At 39.8% G+C, this 21,712-nt stretch overlaps 1 protein-coding gene and 1 pseudogene across 2 annotated transcripts in view; one reads left to right on the forward strand and one right to left on the reverse strand.

Moving 5' to 3' along the window:
* DIS3L2 (DIS3 like 3'-5' exoribonuclease 2) overlaps positions 1-21,712 on the reverse strand; it is a 373,782-nt gene that overhangs the window by 150,230 nt on the left and 201,840 nt on the right. The gene's annotated exons all lie outside the window — the stretch shown is intronic.
* LOC132428826 (U4 spliceosomal RNA) lies at positions 17,239-17,321 on the forward strand (annotated as a pseudogene).

Genomic DNA, 21,712 nt, shown 5'->3' on the forward strand with positions numbered 1-21,712 from the left:
ATCACCTCACACCAGTCAGAATGGCCATCATCAGAAAATGTATAAACAATAAATGCTGGAGAGGGTGTGGAAAAAGGGAACCCTCTTGCACTGTTGGTGGGAATGTAAATTGATACAGCCACTATGGAGAACAGTATGGAGGTTCCTTAAAAAACTAAAAATAGAATTACCATATGACCCAGCAATCCCACTACTGGGCATATATCCAGAGAAAACCATAATTCAAAAAGACACATGCACCCCAATGTTCACTGCAGCACTACTTACAATAGCCAGGACATGGAAGCAACCTAAATGCCCATAGAAAGACGAACGGATAAAGAGGATGTGGTACATATATACAATGGAATATTACTCATCAAGGAATGAAACTGGGTCATTTGTAGAGACGTGGATGGACCTAGAGACTGTCATACAGAATGAAGTAAGTCAGAAAGAAAAAAACAAATATCGTATATTAACGCATATATGTGGAATCTAGAAAAATGGTACAGATGAACTGGTTTGCAAGGCAGAAATAGAGACACAGATGTAGAGAATGTATGGACACCAAGGGGGGAGAGGCGGGGGGGTGGGATGAATTGGGAGATTGGGATTGACATATATACACTAATATGTATAAAATAGATAACTAATAAGAACCTGCTGTATAAAAATAAATAAAATAAAATTTTTTAAAAATTAAAAAAAAAATTAACCACCACACACAAAAAATAATATAAAAATAAAACAACTCTGAGGAATGGTACTCAGGGAAACTTGCTGGAAGACATACCATCCAAACATTATTTTTGATCAGGGGTCGGTAAACTATAGCTCACAGACCAAATTGGGCCTGCCACCTGTTTCTGAATGGTCTGCAGGCTAAGAATGGTTTCTGTCTTTTTAAATGATTGGGAAAAAAAAGAAGAAAAATATTATTTCATGACACGTGAAAATTATATGAAATTCAAATTTCAGTATACATAAATGAAGCTTTATTGGAATACACTCATGCTTTTTGGATACAATGGCAGAGCTGAGTAGAGTAGTTTTGACAGGGACTGTATGCTAAAATGTCTATCTGACCCTTAGGAGACAGTTTGCTGATCCCTGTTTTAGATCAGTGTTTCCCAGTAAGTGTTTTAATTTTTTTAAAAAGGTCTTGTGATTAAATCAGTTTGGTAAATGCTGAGCCAATTTTTTTTTCTTTTTTAAATTAATTTATTTTATTTTTGGCTGTGTTGGGTCTTCGTTGCTGCGCGCGGGCTTTCTCTAGTTGCAGCGAGTGGGGGCTACTCTTCGTTGTGGTGCGTGGGCTTCTCATTGCAGTGGCTTCTCTTGTTGCAAAGCATGGGCTCTAGGCGAGCAGGTTTCAATAGTTGTGGCACGCAGGCTCAGGAGTTGTGGCTTGCGGGCTCTAGAGAGCAGGGTCAGTAGTTGTGGCGCATGGGCTTAGTTGCTCCGTGGCATGTGGGATCTTCCCAGACCAGGGCTCGAACCTGTGTTCCCTGCATTGGCAGGCGGATTCTTAACCTCTGCACCACCAGGGAAGTCTCAGTTTTTTAATAGTAGGACTTCTCAGAGCCTTCAGTACGCTGGTATCACATAGTTCTTGCCAGACCCATTTGATCTTGGCACTTTTTTTGTGGCACAGAATCTCCCAGACACCTTTGAAAGGTGATAAACTACACTGCAACACCCTGCACAGGCCTCCCGTGGAGTCCTTCTCACATGGGGCCTTAGCACCAAGCCTACCCCATGGAATACTGCAAGAAGTCAAACAAGTGTCTATGCTATTTGCTGCAGGGAAGCTGATGAGGGCCTTGCTCGTTTGCTCACTCAGTGCCCCTTTCATGAGCACTTCAGGAGCAAGTTTATGCAGTGCAAGGACTCGCTCTGCTTCTCTTGAGCTGATGGTGTGCTTGTACCTTATACACATGTGAATTTTATCCTGTTAAGTTTCCTTCTTTGCTTTGCCTGCTAGGAAACTCAGAAGAACATGTGTGATCTGTTTCCAGAGGATCTTATTTGTAGTTTGAACTTTGTGAACTAACCTTTATCCTGGTGTACCTAATTTTCCTATTCATATAACCCTTTTGCCCTGTAGCCGAATTTAAAAATTATTCATTGCATTATATGTGTATCTGCAAGTTGCCTTAAATCATTAAAAAAAAAACAGGGTACAAAAACATACACACATATATTGAGGAGTTACATTTCAGAATCATGTGTTGAGGGGATGCTGGAAGAAAGACGGACATTCAGTATAGGCTACTAAGAGAACTAACTTCTAGACAGAGTAAAACTTGGAGAGCTCCCAGCAAGTATTTGTACTGTAGCAGTGGACTCCAAACTTGCTCTCTCGCGATGGAAAATTGGGAGAAGTAAGGGAACAGTGAGTGACCCTGACGAACCCCAGTCCTCAGTGCTGAGAGCCAGTGATTTAATCTGTTGTCATCACCACAATTACGAAGCGGCCACGATGTGGTGCATGAGGGCTCCTTCTGGTCGTGGGCCACAGCGGCTGCGGGCTGCTGGCCTCAGCACTTGGGAGCCTGGCCCCACAGGGGCAGTGCTCCATGCAGCAGTTACACTCCGTTAACATGCTTTTGGGATTTTACTGGCTCCTTTTCTGGAAGGCTTTGGACTCACAACCTGCAGGGAGCAGCCTGGCCTGCCAGCTTTTAGAACCTGTGAGACCAAATATTTAAAGAGTTCCGCAACAATGGTTAGAAAGAAGCTAACCCTGACCCACAGAAAATAAAGTGCCAGGTGGGGGAGGGAACGAATGAGGCTCCAGTGCATGAGGCTGCAGAATTCCAATTCAGAGCAGCGTTATGTAACCAAAATTTCTGAAGGCACGTGACTGAAGGGCTTAGTCGAACTTTTTAAAGGGACAGAAAACTTCGAAGATTGTTTTACTCAAAGCCATTGGTCCGAGAAAAGAACACATGAAGTATAACTAAAAGGCTTCTATAATCCATTATGACCTGGCCAGGAATCCCAGGGAATAACGAAAGCACAGAAAGAACTTCTGTTCCTCTGTCACTCACACACTCTTCCTCTGACCTTGCGTCCTCTTCCTTCTCAGGGGACCAACATCTCTACCTCCTTGCAGCTGGAGGCAGCTGTCTAGTCTCCACAGCAACATTTACTCACCACGTTGTCACCATTTACCTCACTGGATTTCGGCCATGGCCCCTACGACATCACAGAAATTGCTCTCCCAAGGTCATGGCTACTGCCAGATTAATCGTCTTAAAGCATGTGCCTGGTAAAAAAGCCTTCATCAACTCCTTACTGACTAAAATAGAAACTCAGCTCAGCATTCAAAGCCCTTCATGATATGGCCCCGGCCTGCATTTTTCTAGTCCAATTGCACACTCCCAACGTGTACCTCGTATGACAAACTTTTCTCTACACCCTCTGGTCCCTGAAACACTGTTCGTGCTGTTCCCAACATTAGGACATTTATCCCACCAATCTCCAATGTCTAAGACCTACCTAACTTTTAAAGGCCTGGCTGCAATGCCACCTTTTTTCCAGGGAACCTTCATGGCTCCAGAGAGTAGAAGCTGCGTCTCCCCCAGCTGCCCTGCCCATGCCTGCAACCTGCCCCAGTGCAATGGCACTGACCACTACCCCTGGCATGCTGGCGGCTACTTATGGACATGTCTCATCACTGTGACAAGGCTGAGAGCTCCTCAAGGTCTGGCTCTGATCCTGACCTATCTGTGTATCTCTTCCAGCACACTGAAGGCACACATGTAATGAATAGCTGATGGATACGTGAATGAAAAAATCACCAAAGGGGCCTCTTTAGCACTTTTCCATTCAATTTTGCCACTGTGACTTGGGAAATACATTTAGGATTAGAACTCATGACCTCCTGGCATCCAACCCTGTGGTCACACCACAGTGTTATTGTTTCCAAGGGTGTCCTTTTCTGTCTTCATCCCATCTTCTTTTCTCATAAAACAGTGTTTTACAAACTGTGGTTCAGGGACCAATTCCAGACTAACAAAATTTATAGAGGCCCTCCTCTGTCCGTGACTCTGAGTTTGTCTCCTTGCTCACAAGCAATTCTGGTGAGGAGGATCTGGGTCAATGATGGCGAATGGGTGAAAAGGGATGGAAAATATTTAAGAAATAACCTTACGAGGATAAAGAGTACAGTTTTTTACCACTTTCTTAGATTAGATGCTATCAGAGTTTATACAGAAACCAGGTAATTTTATGTAAACTGGAGCAGGAAAAGTAACTAAAAAGCTGGAGCACTCAACCACGTGATGCGTCTCTACGGAGCACCATGCGGGGAGTCCAGCCAGATGGGTGCTAAGATGAACCAGCCAAGTCAGATGCTGAACTCGTCTGAGCTTCCCTTTCACACTGACTTTCCTCAGGGATGCGCCGACCTCTCCTCTCGAAGGCCATGGAGGAGGGAGCATCATTCGAACCTGAATCAGCACCCCTTAGTGCAGCAGGGCCGGACCGTTTATTTTTTCTGATGGCAGCTGTGGATATGTTAATACTCTTTCACTCAGTTCTACTGCCACAACAGATGCTAAAAAGTCTGACACAGACCACAGATTTTTCAGAACAGAAAAAGACTGAGGTCTATTTAAAGCAGAAGGAGATCTTGGTCCATCTGTCCCTCCACTTCCTCATAGTGATGGAATGACACACAGGAGGCCACAAAGAGAACAGAAAGAATGGAGGCAATGCTCTGGGCAGGCTCTTTTCACCCAGCTAGGGGTTTTTAATCTAGGGTCCACCAAAGGTCTACCTCAAGCTTTAGCAAAATTCTAGACCAAGTGAATGTAGTGATTAGGTTACTTTCCAAAGGACTGTGATAAGATGAGAACGGAATCAGAAATGACTAAAATGGTCTCCCTTGTTATATTCATTTACTCACCCACTCACTGAACCTCTCGCCATTCTGTGCCTCTTTTTATACTTCAAAAAAACGACACCCTGGAGCAGAGGTCACAGGACAAGGTTGGCCTGGTACCCTGGGAGCCAGAGGCCACGGCATGGGCCAGGAAAGCCACGGTTTAAACTTAGAGAATATGTTAAAATTAACTTTCTTCCCCTCAATTTTCATTCTGAAAAATGTTAAACTTTCAGGAAAATTTAAAGAATAGTAAAGTTAACATTCATATACCTTTCATTAAGATTCATCAAATGTCAACACTTTGACATATTTGCTTTATCTTTCTCCTCCCTCTGTTCCTCCCTTCATATACCTAGCTTTTTTTTTTTACATCTGAACTACTTTAAATTATGTAGTACAGATCATGATACTTTACCCCTCCATTCTTTTGCATGTGTTTTCTAAGAATAAAGGCATTCTTCTACAGAACGAGAATACTACCACCACAGTTAAGATTAATTACCTCTATCCAATTTACAGATCATATTTAAATGTCTTCAGTTGTCTCACAAAATTGTTTCCCTCCTGATCTAGGCTCTAATCAAGGTTTACACAGTATTTGGTAGTCATGTCTCTTTAGTCTGTTTAATGTATATGAATCCCTCTATCTTTATTTATTATTTTTAAAAAATATAACACTGCTTTTGTTTTTTTGAAGAGTCCAGGCCAGTTGTCTTGTAGAATGTCTCACGTTCTAGATTTATCAGCTTGTTTCCTCATGGAAGGAAGAAGAGAGGAAAGGACAGAAATAAATCAAACGTGGCAAAATTAATCCTCTCTGAATTTCCAACAAACAGAAAGTTAGGTTTTAAGTCTTGACTAGATTCACGGTGAACTTTTGCCGTGAATACTTCACAGGGGATAGTGTGCAATTCGTACTGCATTCCTCCAGAAGGCACAGACTGTGAGGGTGCCAGACTTGATTTGCTAAGGTGCTAACAGCCAGAGCTTTCTATTATAAGGCTACCTTTTACTCTTTATAATTAATAAGTAATCTGTGGAATAAGACTTTTAGATCATGTGACTATCCTGCTCTCAAAGAACCTTTCAGCCAGTGATTCTAGCTTCCACTGATGCTTTTTGCCTGAATCAATCATAACTTTGCAAGTTGTAAAATGATGATTTTCTAATCCTATAATACTGTCTGTATTTATGAGCTGACTCTTCTGTCAAGAGCTTTTCCTGCACTGACCCTACTTTGTTGTTTGTTTGTTCGTTTTTGGTTTCTTTTTGAGTATTATTACAGAATCACTGACTTAAAAAAAATTAAATGTATTATCCATTACCATTACTATTCTTTCTGATACTCAAATTGTCCCAAATGAGGTTGGTGGAGGCCCTTTCAAGTGATCCCGTGCTCTTGCAATGTGTCTCCACAAGTCTTGGAGCATTTCTGTGCTGTTTGGCACAGTAACTATTTCAGGCTCACCTTATACATTTCCTGCCCAGGCTAATAATCACCATGTCCCTAAGGAGCCCAGGTTTCTTCCAGTGGGGAATGAACGTTATGTAGAAGCCAACACAGGGCTCTAGAGCGCTATGCTCATTACTACTCAGGTGTCATTACTTCTAGGCCCTTTTAGTGAGCTGAATTAGAAAATACTGAGTTAAACCGTATGAAATTGCTGATATTTGACTAGTTACGGCCTAAAACTGGCAATTTCCTGTGGCTCAACCTAATATACTGCTTAAAAGTCATGAGTCACATTTACACCTCCAACTGAACTCTAATACTACAGAGGTCTTCCTCCTCTTCCCACATTCTATATTTATACTTTTATTCTTCCACTGAGAGCCTCAGCTCCCAATGGCTTCAATATTTAAAACAGTTTCAGAATTACAATCCCAGTATCCACTAGCAACAAAGTATCTATGAAGATTTCTTTGGAGTTTTATCATTAGAATATAGTCACTAAGGATGTACAAAGTGCTCAAAAAGCATAGTGCCCAAAAGTTACCTGAATCCTTTCTTTCTCTGTGTAGTAACGCTATACATTTGATAAACATTAGTACCATTTGTTATTGTCTTATGTCGATTTTAGAGATTTTGCTTTTATTTCCTTTTAAATTTAATTTTATTGTTGAATATTTAAATGGTTCAAAAGTTAAAGTATACTCAGAGAAGTCTTACTCTCATTTCTATCCTTCTACCTTATTCCTACCCCCTAGAGATAACTATTTCATCATTTTCTGGTTTATTCTTTTTTGCATTTCTGCTTTCTTTTTGATATATATTTTTTCTCATTTTCTCTTCTTTCTAACACGAACAGTCGAATCCTATAAATTCTCTCTTGCAACTTGCTTTTTCACTTAACAATAAATCCTGGAAATTACTCCATATCAGTTCAGTGGCCAGAATCGACAGAGTTGGAAGTTCCTCAGAGTTCACCCTAGTCCAAAACTTATCCCCCAAATGTCTCCGAACCAGAATCAATCACACAGATCAACCCACATCTTGAGTACTCAGGATAAGGGGATAAGTCACTGACTTATTAGGCAGGCCATTCAATTTCAGACAGGAGCCCGAACTATTGGAAAGTACCTTTATAAGCTGAGCTGAAATCTGATTCTGAGAAACTTCACAATTCAGTCCTTCGCAGCCACAAAGAATTAGCTGGATCCCTCTTTTGCCATGCAATCCTGCAGCCATGAATTTTCCCAAGAAATAGGCCCATCCCTTTCTTGTTCTAAATGGCTGAAAACTATGTGTAATTGTAGCTCTTTTCATAAATTTTCACTTATTTTGTGTCAAGCACAAATTGAAGTTGTAGGAACCAGTACAATGTCAATGTGAAGGTATCAGAGGTTAAGAGAAAGAAGGCCAGAATTCCTTCATTCAATATTTACAGGCATTTACTGCTCTAGGTGTCTGCGACACATTTGAGAACAAAGAATCCTGTCCACTTACATTCTAGTGTGGGAGAAGATAGAAAATAAACAGTATTATAATTAAGTGCTGTGGAGGAAAAAGAAAAGAAACATTAGAACAGAGCAAGGGAGGTTGGAAGTGCTGACTACAATTATAAATAGGGTAGTCAGCAAAGGCCTCAATGAGATGATGCCACTTGAAGATGACCTGAGGGAGGTGAGGAGTGAGCCATGGGCTTTATGGAGAAAGAAGGACTTGGGCAAAAGGAAGAGCTATAGCAAAGGCCTGGAAGCCACCAAGTTAGTTTACCTGAAGGCCCCGAACTGCTGGGCACAACTCAACCAAGAGAGTTTATATGTAGATACGAATGGCTTGGCCTCTGCTTTCTTTTACTTCCTGTCCAAGAAGTCGTAAACCTAGGCTCGCAGGTGTTCAGAATGCAGCTCTGTACGCCTAAGGGAGAAATGAGAGCAGCCGAGTCCCATGGCGCCCAGAAAGTCCTTCTACCCGAAGCACTCTCTGAACATCTCTCTCTCTTCTTTTACCTCTGGGTAGTAGAGTCTTCCTATGACCCAGATTTAAAATATCACGTTGGGGTTACTTTAAAACAGGCTAGAAGAACACTGACTGATATAAAATAAGTTTTAAAATTGACAAAATGAAGTAGCAGTAAGCTTATAGGAAATGCTCCCACAGAGCGATCAAATATCTAAGCCTCTAAATATAATGTTTAGAGTTTAGGCATAAAAAGTTCTCCTATGTGCAAAATCTTCGCAGAGTATTAACATATTAGAGGTCTTCACTTCAATATATGGGAAATCTTGCTCTCGTTAAAAACACTTTTTTTCTACATCTCCTAGAATCTCTTGAGAGGTGATTCTCTTAGAATTATAATAATGGTGGGTATTATTTTTTACTCTTGTTTTATGGATGGGGAAACTGAGGCTCAGAGAGATTAAGTAATTTGCCTAAGGTCACAGAACTGCAGAACTTTGATTTAATGGAACAGGAATTCAAAAGAGAAGGTGTTAAAAGAAGTGAATAAGCCAAGAAGTTTTATTTCAAATGGAAGCTGACATCTCTTCTACTTACCCTTAGTTCCATACTTTGTCTTAAGATTTAAACACCCCAGAAGCATTTTTGCTGAACTACTAATTACCCCCAAATTTCTCTGAGAAAAGTTTCTCTGTGGTTGACTAAGTTGTCAATGACTTCGTTTTTGAGTACCGAACCCAAATCTGACAACTTTTCACCCTCAACCTGAAAATCCACATACAGAGTTCTGACATCAAGTTTATTCAAAAGGGATATTCTTTAGTATGTCAGAGAAAGTCAAGTCCCAGGTACTTTCTTTTGGAATGAGTACCCAAAGATAGGAAAAGTAGCCGAAAAAGGAACATGAATAGATATATTTTCACTTTAAAAGACTACGCTATTAAATTTGCTTTGCAATTTCCAGACCAGACATAATGAATGTATTAAAATAAAACAGAAAATGTAATCAAACTTTAATATGACTTTATCAGAGACTTAAACACAATGGTAAAGGCCAGTATTTAATGGATTTAAATTCTAGTGGACGGAATTAAGAATAGTTACAAGGTCAAGGAATTAACTATGTCTAGACATCTCTCCTACACTTCTATTTGAGGAACAGCAGTTTTTTTTTCTCATCCTTTGAATTCCCAAGCCAGGAATTCAGAACCTGCTGTTGGAAGGATCATCATCCTTAATTCTCAATCCATTTATCAGGCTAAAATGCAAATGTAAGTGGTGAATACATTTCAACAGCCCCAGAGATCCAAAGAGCCTTCTCAGGGAGCATGCTGAGGTAACTGGGGAAGGGTTAAGCCACCCCTATTTTTCAGATCTGAAAACAGTTGTTCTGATACGAGAAGAATCATTGCAGTGGTGCCAGCTCCCGTCTATAAAAGCTATACACATTTTTTGCACAACTGTATGATTGTTATGGCAACCATAAAAATGCAACTATCATTCTTCAAATTACACACTACCCATACTGGATTACCTACATACGTTTGTTCTTCCACATCACCCAGAATTTCTTTTCAGAAAGTGCTATGTCTGTCCTATAGATGTTTAGGAGTAAGATAAAGTGGTCTCTTTCAAAGGGAGAGTCCGTAACAATGAATCTTTCAAAGGCCTAGTTCTTGAAGGATTCTAGGACTTCCCTGTCAAGACTTTTAATCCCATGGTCACTGGGAGGCCTCAAAATATTTCCCCCAGGGGGCAAGGAAACTGCCTGGAAAACGTATTCCCCAAATGACTGCTTTTTATTAAGAGCATGATTAAAGCACCATGAACGAGCCTTATTAGACCCTGCACGGCTCTGCAAAGTACTGAGAGCATTAGAAAGTGAGTCTCAGTTTAGTGAGATGAGAGACTTGTTTAAGAAATACATACCAGCATTTTTATTAAATTTGCTGCTGAATAAAACACCACCAATATAATCAAACAAAAATGTCAAAATAAATTTCAGCTATATTTTAAGATGATCAGGGACTCTGTTATTAAACACTGTAAATTCTTTCTTCTCACTAATGGGGAAAGCAAACTCCAGTCCTGTATGTCTTTTAAATATTAATTTGGGGTCAAAATTCTGTTTCATTGTTCACAGAGTGGATTCTACAGTTTAAAAAAAAAAAAAAAAAACAGCCTGCTAGTGACTTCCTGGCTGATTTTAATACTAAGTACTTAGACTTTAGATGAAAATGTGTCCATAATTACTGTTTGCTCCAGAGAGTTTCCAAATAAGGCACCGAAATTCATCTAGTTTTCCTTTCTCAAAAAAACAAAAACAGGGGCTTCCCTGGTGGTGCAGTGGTTAAGAATCCACCTGCCAATGCAGGGGACACGGGTTCGAGCCCTGGTCTGGGAAGATCCCACATGCCGCGGAGCAACTAAGCCCATGTGCCACAACTACTGAGCCTGTGCTCTAGAGCCCGCGAGCCACAACTACTGAAGCCCGCACGCCTAGAGCCCATGCTCTGCAACAAAAGAAGCCACCGCAATGAGAAGCCCGCGCCCCACAACGAAGAGTAGCCCCTGCTCGCCGCAACTAGAGAAAGCCTGCACGCAGCAACAAAGACCCAACGCAGCCAAAAATAAAAACAAACAAATAAATAAATTTATAAAAAACAAACACCCACAAAGTTTCCCTATGAGGTGGGCAGGGCAAGTCAAGCTCTAATGCAGCACCCTTAGTTACAGTTGGCGCTCCCTTGGCCGCAGGGTGCAGTGAAACATGAAGTGCTACTTCTCCACTCGCACCCCATCTTCAGGAGAGGAGGAGCTCCCAAGGGACCCCAGGTGACCCCCCCCCATCTACAGTCTACACTTCTTCCTGCACTTTCAGGGTTACTCCTGCATACTCCCGCATACTCCCTCTACCTCAGCCCAACCCCCATCTTCTAGTCTTTACCAAGTCTTGGACTGGGCCCGAATTCATAATCCCACCCTCGCTTCCCACTGAAGCAGCTCCCCAGCTAGACTCCAGCCTCCTCTCCTGCTCTCCTGCCTTTCAGATCCTTTAGCATTTGACTACCAGGATAAAGTTCCTAAAATACAGCATTAGATTACGCTCCTTTCTCAAAAATCCTCACTGGCTTCCAGCTTCCTGACATTACAGTCCTCAGCTTGGCGTTCAATATCCTCCATGATCTGGCTTCCAACGACTTTTCCACCCTCCTTAAGACGACTTGTCTACAGTAACATGGGGCCTTGGCAAGCCAGTTGTACTAAACATCCTGAATTAGCGATTTGTGTAGATCCACCACCTCTTCTTTCAGACTTTATTCTCCTTGACGGAAAGGACTATTGCTTTCAATTACATAGTTTGCAATTCCAACAATACCTATTTCAGGGTCTTGCAAATAGTAAAGATAATAAATATTTACTGAATTGAATCTTTAAGTGGGCCCCTTCAACTCTAACCATGGGAGAAAAGACTGGGGCTGTGGTAGAGCTAATAGTCCCTTTACCAGAAGTACCATCTATCTGTGAGAGTAGATTCCACTTCAGATGATGTCTCGGGACCTCTAGCTATGGCCTGGGAATATGGCCCTAGAGAATTTTCTAGGTTTAGACCCCAAGTCCTTTGGACTATGAATATACTGATATGCAAGGGTAGATGAAAAGGGGCCAAAGAAAGGGGGTAAGAGGGAACAGAATTTGAGGGCAGAAGGCAGTGTGAGATTTGTACTCTCCATATACCTCAAACATCTTTTTGGTAAGGCGATGTGTCTTAATGCTCACCAGAAAGAAAGAAGGGGCAATATTTTATCAAGCATAGTATATGCTAGACCTGTGTAAGCATTCTACATGTTGTTATATTTAACCCCTGCATGACCTCATGAGAAATACAGTAACTGTACATTCCTTTTAACTTGTAAAGAAAGAAAGGCTCAGAGAATTTAAGTAACTTGCCCAAGAATACATACCTATTAAGTGGCACAGTGATGATTCAAGCCAAATTTGTCTCTAAAACCTACATCTTAGTATTTCACCCCTGTGATATCAGGGTCATTTAAAATTTTCAAACTCCTGGGATAGAAAAATAACCAGTAGCATCATGTATAAAGGTCGGAGGGAACAGAACTGTGGTGGGTTGTTATCTGTCTTGACGTTCCTTCTCCCAAACCAACATGTAACCCAAAGCAGGGCAAACTTGATTCTCGCTCTAGAATTCGGAATTAGGACAGAGGAGGGAGAGTGTGAGAAGGAGGAAAGTATGTGAGGGGAGAAGATGGAGAGAGATATCAGGCTCTCTCTGGGTGACTGTGGCAGCTCTTAGGTTGCAGCCATCCCACTGAGGAGCAGGAAGCCAAAGAGGCCAGTAGGAATGAGGGAAGCCGACGTGTAGAGAGCGTGAGAGGCAAAGATGAAGAAGCCTTTCTGGGTTCGCTGCCCTTGGATTCTGGGAGTCATCGCAGGATCCTTAAAACAAATTCCCCTTTCTGCTTAAGTGAGCTCCAGTGGTTTCTGTTATTTGGGACCAAAAGTCTTAATTAATGCAACAGCTGCGCGAAGTTTCCTAGAATGGCTAACTCGTCGTGGCTTTCTCTAACGCTTTCTCGTTAGCGAGCCATGACAGGATGTTACAGCCGATGCTTCCACCCTGCCCACTCCTGGGGGCACCAGGTGCTGGAAAGCAGAGGGAGGGCATGGCAGAGTATCAACAACAAGTTTCTATTTTTTTGGGGGGGGGTGGGGGGCGCACTGTGCAGCATGCGGGATCTTAGTTCCCCATCCAGGGATCGAACCCACGCCCCCTGCAGTGGAAGTGCAGAGTCTTAACCGCTGGACCGCCAGGGAAGTCCCTCAAGTTTCTATTTCAAAAACAAATTAATTTTTAGAAAGATTGCTTCTGTAACTCAAATTACACAAAGTACAATGCTATAACACTTTTTGACCAGTACGGTTTTGAAGAGGCTCTAACTTCTCCTTTCTCAATATGGGGAGGAGAAGTATGTGGTGTTTTTGATTGATTTGGTGTTTTTTTGATTGATTTTTTTAAAAATGTTTATCAAGGGTGTGGGTTTAAGGTGGAGAAACATGGAGATGGTGGTTAAGAGATTCCTAGACTGCAGAACTGAATTCAAGTCCAAGCTTTGCCCCTCTCAGCCATGTGACCTTGGGCAAGTGACTACACTCATCTGAGCCACAGTTTCTTCATCTGTAAAACAGGGATAACTGTTTCACAGGATTGTCTGAATGATTAAATAAGGTAATACTTAAGTATAAAATAATTAAACATATAAAGAGGTATAAAAGGTGCACTCAATTAAATATGTGTTTTGGTGTATGCATATCTGCCACATTAACAACAAAGCTACATGCAAACTTCAAACTTTTACATGTGTTCATTTTCTTCATCCTGTGTATTTTTGGCTGAACATTAATGGAGATGATCTCTTACTAGGGAACTGATCTTTCTCTTTGTGTGTCCTCAGCGTGTATCAAGCCCCAAGGCAGAGATGACAGGAAAGGGACACCCAGTGAGTACTTATTACATGCCCAGCACTGTCCCAGGTCTGACCAACAGTCAAGATTATGCTAGTGATTTAATATTTTCAAAGTAACTCTATTTCAAAAAGAAACGATTAAATATGGCTATAGAAAAGGATAATTGAACACACATTTAAAGTATTATTATGCTTGTGGGAACACTCCTATCCTAGGAATTCTAATTACATCTGTAAGACCACAGGAGAACTGTTTAAACAATCACAATTTGAAACTCTTGATTCTCCCACATACAAACTTTGGTATAATTCCACTAGGTCACCTCTCAGGCAAAAAGATTATAGGGAAACTTTACATTTGCACAGTATGAGTAAATATATGTAACAAAACCAATTTTTTCACACATATAACAGGACTTCCATGCACGCCAGTCTCTTCCTCTGAAAGTTACAGAGGGACTCTGTACACTTATTCACATGATGCCACAACTGCTCAAAAGGGTTTTGGAATTCTTTAAGAACTACTTTCTAAGCCAATTCATGAGCTTCACAAGAAGATCAGTTTTACTACTTTATAATTATACTTTATTTTTTTTTGAAGTTGTATTATCCAGCTTGATCACCCACCTGATTTACCACTTTTGGCTCTAAATTGACTTGGCTGTTTCCAAAACTCAAACGCATTCTCAAAAGATGAAGATTGGCCATTGTTGAAAATGTGCCTTAGGCTCTGAAGGCAATTTCCGAAGAGGAGTCCAGAAATGTGCGGCGCCTTACCCACTGCCTGCCAGCAAGCTCAGATCCTCCTCATTCTCAAAAACCTCTTGAGGACCCTGCTTCTGTCAAGCTCCCTCTCACCACCTCTGGTGCAGCAAAGCTCCTTGAAAGGGATGTTTCTACTTAGCCCCCCTACGTTTTCACGTCCCTTCATCCCTCAACTGACTACAGCCTGCTTTGGCTCTCATCACGCCAACGAAACAACTCATGAGATATTCAAAAGACAAAGAAAAGAACTTGATGACCAAATGCAGTGACTTCTGTTCCAGAGCACAGGGCAGCTCACCCTTGATTGGAACTTGTCACCAACTGTGCCTTTTCTTTTTCTTTAACTCTTCTAATTTCTTTTCTGCAGCCCACTCCCCACCTTCTCCTAAGAAGCTTCCACTCTTTAAACGTTGGAGCTCTTCACAGTCCATCACTGGTCCTCTTTCCTTTTCCGACTGTAGGCTTACTAGGTATATTCATTCACTCTGTGGCTTTAACTACTACTTCATGCACCTAAATAGGTATCTGCAGCCCAGACTTCTTTCCTGAGTGCCAGGCTCGTTTTGCTTTCTGCCTCCTGGACATCTCCTTTTGGTTATTCTAGGCACTTAATGTCCAAATTTTACTCATCTTCCCCCATCCAAACATTCTGTTCTTGCCCTCTAACTCACAATCTCAGATTTTCCTGAATTTCACCGCAGCCTAAGGATACTGACACAAGTTCAAGGGCCATACAGACATATCCCCTACTGAGAGGTCTTCTTAGAGGATGTCAGGAACAGTGTTAATTGCTTTCTTCCCCCCTTCTTCTTCTTTTTTAAATAATAATAAGACAAAAGCCTTTGGAAATCCTATTCATCCCTCATGACCAAATTCAAAGATTACCTGGCTTCAAAGTTTCCTCATGCAAAATTAATGATTTTCTCCTCTGTGTTCACCTGGTGGCTCTTACTAAAAAAAATTTAAACTTGTATTTAGAGATAATTGCTGATTAATACACAATGGTAAGAAAAAATAGAGAGATGCTATCTACCTTTTACCTAATTTCCAACGGTAAAATCTTACAAAATTATAGTACAACACCCAAACCAGGATGTTGACATTGATACAATGCACTGATCTTATACTCATGAAGTTCTCAACAATTTTATCACACGTGTAGGTTCACGTAAGCACCACCTCAATCAAGACAGAGAGCTATCATCATCTCAAGGATCCTTCAAACTGTCTTTTAATAATGATCATACCCAACTCCCACCTGCCCTACCTCCCTCAATCCCTGGTAACTACAAACCTATTCTCTGTTTCCAAAATACATCTTTCCTAAAAAGTGATATCAACAGAATCATACAGATGTAAACCTTTCAGACCGGCTTTTTTCACTCGGCGTATTCCCTGAAGATTCGTGCTGTTGTGTATATCAACAGTCCATTCCTTTTTGCTGCTGAGTATCATTCCATGATGTGGATGTACCACAGCTTGTTTAACCGTTCACACGTGGAAGGAAATCTGGGTTGTTCCCAGTTTGGGGATGTTATGAATAAAGTTGCTATGAAAATCTGTGTACAAGTTTTCGTGTGAACCATAAGTTTTCATTTTTCTGGGCTAAATGCCCAGGAATGCAATTAGCAGCCTGTATGATGGCTGCATTTAGCCTTTTAAGAAACTGCGGAAGTGTTTCCAGAGTGGCTGCGCCATTTTACATTTCCACTAGCGAAGTGTGCATGAGTCACTTTCTCCGCATGCTCACCAGCATTTGGTATCGCGTGGAACTTTTCACCAACTTTGGTTTTTCCTTTTATTTTAGCCATTCTGATAGGTGTGTACTGGTATTTCACTGTGGACTTAATTCACATTTCCTAGTGGCTCATGACATTAAACATCTTTTTGCTTGTGCATTTACCATCTGTAGCATGTCTTCTGCCCATTTTCTAATTGGATTGTTTTTATACTGTTGAGTTTTAAGGGTTCTCTATGTACTGTAGATACTAATCCTTTGTTCGATATGTTTGCAATATTTTCTCCCAGTCTAGCTTGTCTTTTCGTCTTAAAGACTCTTAACAGGGTCTTCCACAGAAAAAGCTTTTAATTTTAATGAGAACTGATTTATCTTTCCTGATATGGACTGTGCTTTTTTGTGCCAAGTCTAAGAACTCTTTACTAACCTTGCATTATGCAAGTATTCTATGCTCTGATCTGTAAGTTTTACAGTTCTACAGTTTATATTTAAGTCCATGACTCATTTTGAGTTAACGTTTGCATTAGGCATGAGGTTTAGGTCAAGGTTCATTTGTCTATGTACACCCAATTCCTCCAACACCATCTCCTGAAAGGCTATCCTTCCTGCATTGAATTGTTTTTGATCCTCTGTCAAAAATTAATTGGGCATATTTGTGTGGAACTAATTCTGAGCTTTCTATTCTGTCTCATTAATCTATGTGCCTATTCCTTGTAGGTTTTTTGTACATGATCTTTATCAAGCTGATGATGTTCCTCTCCTTGTCTAGTTTGCTGAGAGTTTTTAGTATGACTCTGTGTTGGATTTTTTTCCAAATGCCTTTTCTGTAATAACTGATGGGATCATACAATTAAAAATTTTTTTTATTCTGTTAATATGATAGATTACATGTATTGATTTTTAATAACAGTTTATTGAGATATAATTCACACACCATAAAATTCTCCCTTTTAAAATGTACAATTCAAGCTTTGCACAGTTGCAGTATCATAGCCAATGAGGCTTATCCAAGGCATGATTATTGATAATTGAAAATAAATATATAAAATGTACAGTTCAGAGGTTTTTAGTATATGCAAAGAGTTGTATAATATAATCATTTCCATTACCTAATTTTATCATATTTTCATCACCCAAAACAGAAACTCCATACCCATTAGCAGTCCCTCCCTATTTCCCCTTCCCTGTAGCCCCTAGCAACCACTAATTGACTTTCTTATCTATCATACACTACGTGGCCTTTTATGCCTGGTTTCTTTCATTTGGCATTATGTTTTCAAGGCTCATCCATGTCGTAGCATGTACCTGTACTTCATTCCTTTTCACGGCCAAAGAATATTCCAATGAATGAATACACCACACATTCACAGTAGATGGACGTTTAGGTTGTTTCCATTTTGGGGGCTATTATGTAAATGCCATTATGAACATTCACATTCAAGTTTGAGGAATTGCCAAACAGTTTTCCAAAGTGGCTGCACCATTTTACACTCACACCTGCAGTATATGAGGGTTTTCAATTTCTCTGCATCCTCATTAACACCTGTTATCTGTATTTTTGATTATAGCTATCCTAGTGGGTGTACAGTGTTATCTCATTACGGTTTGCATTTTCATAATGACCTATGATATTGAGCATTTTTTCATGTGCTTAATGGCTATTCGTATAACTTAAATTCTTTGTTCATTTAAAAATTAAGTTGTGAGAGTTCTTTATATATTCTGGATACAAGTCCCTTATTAGATACAATTTGCAAATATTTTTCCCATTCTGTGGGGTTTTTCTTTTTTTCAATTTTTGACGGTGTTCTTTGAAAATCAGTTTGTATTTTTGTTTTTGTTCTTTTTCTTTATTTTTTTGGCTGTGTTGGGTCTTTGTTGCGGCGCGAGGGCTCCAGGGCGCATGGGTTCCGTAGTTTGCGGCACACAGGCTCTCTCGTAGAGGTGCGCGAGCTCAGTAGCTGTGGCACGCGGGATTAGTTGCCCCGCAGCATGTGGGATCTTAGTTCCCCGACCAGGGCTGGAACCCGCATCCCCTGCATTGGAAGGCAGATTCTTTACCACTTGACCAACAGGGAAGCCCCTGATGGTGTTCTTTGAAGCACAAGTTTTTAATTTTGATGAAGTTAAATTAATGTTTTTTTCTGTGATCACTCATCCTTTGCCTAATCCAAGGTCACGAAGATTTACTCCTATGTGTTCTCCTAGGACAGTTAGTTTTAGCTCTTACATTTATGTGTTACATTAATTTTTGTATATGGTGCATTGATTTCTGAATGTTGAGCCAGCCTTGCACACTTGGAATAAATAATACTAGGTCATGGTTTACAATTTTTTTAAACAGACTGCTAGATTCAATCTGCTAATATTTTGTTGAGTATGTTTGCATCTGAGTTCATGAGGGATACTGGCCTATAGTTTTCTTTTTTTATATACTCTTTGTCTGGCTTTGGTATCAGGATAATACTGGCTTCATAAAATAAGTCAGGAAGTGTTCCCTCCACTTCTATTTTCTGGAAAAGATTGTGTAAAACCGGTATAGATTCTTCTTTAAATATTTTCTAGAATTCTCCAGTGAAACCACCTGGGCCTGGAGATTTCCTTTTAGGGAGCTTCCACATTCTGAATTCACTATTTTTAATGGTTATAGGACTAGTCAGATGGTCTATTTCAATTGGGTTGAATTTTGATAGTTTGTAGTCTTTGAGGAATTGGCCTATTTCTACTAAGTTGCTGAATTTATGAACTTCTTGATAAGCTTCTTGATTTATAAACTTCTTGTAGTATTCCCTTATAATCCTTTTAAGCTGCAGTATCTGTAGTGATGTCCCGTTTCATTCTTAATGTGATTTGTGCCTTTTCTGTTTATCTGTCAGTCTTGCTAAAGGTTTATCAATTTTATTGATTTTTTTCAAAGAACAAGTTTTTGTGTTTTTCTTTATTTTTTCCTATTTTTAATTGTATTGATTTCTATTCTTTATTATTTCTTTCTACTTACATTGGGTTTTTTCTCTTTTTATAGATTTTTGAGGTAAGTACTTAGATAACTGATTTGAGACCTTTCCTCTTTAATTTTAATTTACACATTTAGAGCTATAAATTTCCCTCTCAACACTGCTTTAGCTACATCTCACATATTTTGCTATGTTTTCATTTTCATTTAGTTCTAAGTATTTATTTTAATTTCCTTTGAGACTTTCTCTTTGACCAAGGGACTATTTAGAAGTGTGTTGTTTATTTTCCAAGGGCCTAGAGATTTTCCTGTTGCTGTTCTACTATGGATTTCTAATTTATTTCTATGTGGCTAAAAAACATACTCTGCATGATGTCATTTCTTTTACACTTGTTGAGGTGTTTTTTATGACTCAAGATATGGTTCATCCTGGTGAATACCCCATCATGCCAATAAAAAAATGTATTCTGCTATTGTTGGGTGGAGTGTTCTATATGTATATCTCAATTAGGGTCTACTGGTTGATTGTGTTCTTCAGATCTTCTGTATCAATTCTGATTTTCTGAGAGAGGTATTTAAGTACCCAAATATAACTGTGGATCTATTTCTCCTTTCAGCCCTATCACAGTTTTTGCTTCATGTAATTTGAGACTCTGTCGTTGGGTGCATTTACATTTGAGATCATTATGTCTTCTAGGCGGAATGATCCTTTTAATATTATGTAATGACCCTTTTTGTCCCTAGTAATTTTCTTTGTCCTGAAGTCTACTTTATCTGATAATAATATAGACACTCTTGCTTTTCTAAATTAGTATTTGCACGGCATATCTTTTTTTCATCCTTTTGCTTTAAACCTACCTATGTTACAGTCTTTGAAATGAGTTTGTTGTAGACATCTAATTGTTACATCATTTAAAAAAAATCCATCCCACCAATCTCTGCCTTTTAATTGGTATATTTAGGACATTTACATTTAAGGGTAATTATTGATATTTTATGGGTTAAGTTGCCATTTTATATTTTGTTTTCTGTTTGTTTCCTCTCTTTCTCATTACTGTTTTTCTTTTTCTTATAGTTTAAATACACATTTATATTTTGCATTCCACCTTGATTTATTTATAAAGTTTTTAAAATATATCACTTTGTATAGTCTTCTTAGGGGTTAGTCTAGGTACAACAATATACATAAGTTACACAGTCTACCCATATCAACATTTTACTACCTTGAGTGAGGTGTAGAAACCTTAATTCCACTTAGGCTCCTTTATCCTCTCCCCATTCTAAGTATAATTATCTTAAGTATGTTTTCCACATGACATTGATCACTACATTAGTTGGTATTATAATTTACGATTTAAGAAACTCATGAGGGGGATAGTTTATATTTGCTCCTATTTTTACTCATTCTGATGTTCTTCTTTCCATTCTGAAATTCCAAGCCTTATGTTATCATTTCCTTTTTTTTAAAGAGAACTTTAGTTATCCTTTCAGAATAATTTGGCTGGCAATAGATTCTCCTAGCTTTTTTTTGTCTGAGAATTTTTTTATTTCCTCTTCATTTCTGAAGGATATTTTTTGCCAGAAACAGAATTCATGGTTGACAATTGTTTTCTTTCAGTACTTGAAAAATGTTGTGCCACTTCATTCTGGCCTCCATGGTTTCAAATGAGAAACTAATACCATTTGAATTGGTGCTCCCCTAAAAGTAATGCAGCCTCTCTCTACTTCACAGTCTCTTTCTTTGAACTTAGTTTTCAGAAGTTTAAAATGATATGTGTCAGCATCAATTTCTTTGGGTTTATGCTGTTTGGGGTTGTGATATTGTGACTGATAATAAGAAGTATATATTTGGTCTTCACCCTTGCTTCCAGCACAGAGATCCTAAAACTCTTGGACTTTCCTAAATGATAACAATAAAGGTGTCTTTTGATATTCATAACAAATCCCTTTCAATCACACCTGAGTTTATGTTAACGAGGTGACTTTTGGAAACCATTTAAGGATGGGGGTGGGGGGGTGCTGGTTGTCAGAGGAACCAACCATGTGGTTAGAGAGTGGGAACTTTTAGCCCCACTCCCCAACCTCAGAGGAGGGGAGAGAGTGGCTGAAGATTGAGTTCAACTACCAATAGTCAATGATTTAGTCAATCATGCCTACGGAATGAAGCTGCCAGAAAAACCCAACAGGATGAGGTTCAGAGAGCTTCTGGGTTGGTGTACATGTGGAGGTGCTGGGAAGATGGCATGCCCAAAGAGGGCATGGAAGCTCCGCACTCCCTTCCCACATACCTTCTCTGTGCATCTTTTCCATTTGGATGTTCCTGAGCTACATCCTTTCATAATAAACCAGTAATCTAGTTGATAGTATCAGAACTGAGTTAAACTACAGGATACCAAGCGGGTGTTGCAAACTTGCTTGATGTGTGGAAAACACACACATCTGGTATCAGAAGCGAAGTAGCACTGTAGTCAAGTGTTAGAGCAGAGGA

The sequence above is a fragment of the Delphinus delphis genome, chromosome 7 (genome assembly GCF_949987515.2).
Source record: "Delphinus delphis chromosome 7, mDelDel1.2, whole genome shotgun sequence".
Lineage (NCBI taxonomy): Eukaryota > Metazoa > Chordata > Mammalia > Artiodactyla > Delphinidae > Delphinus > Delphinus delphis.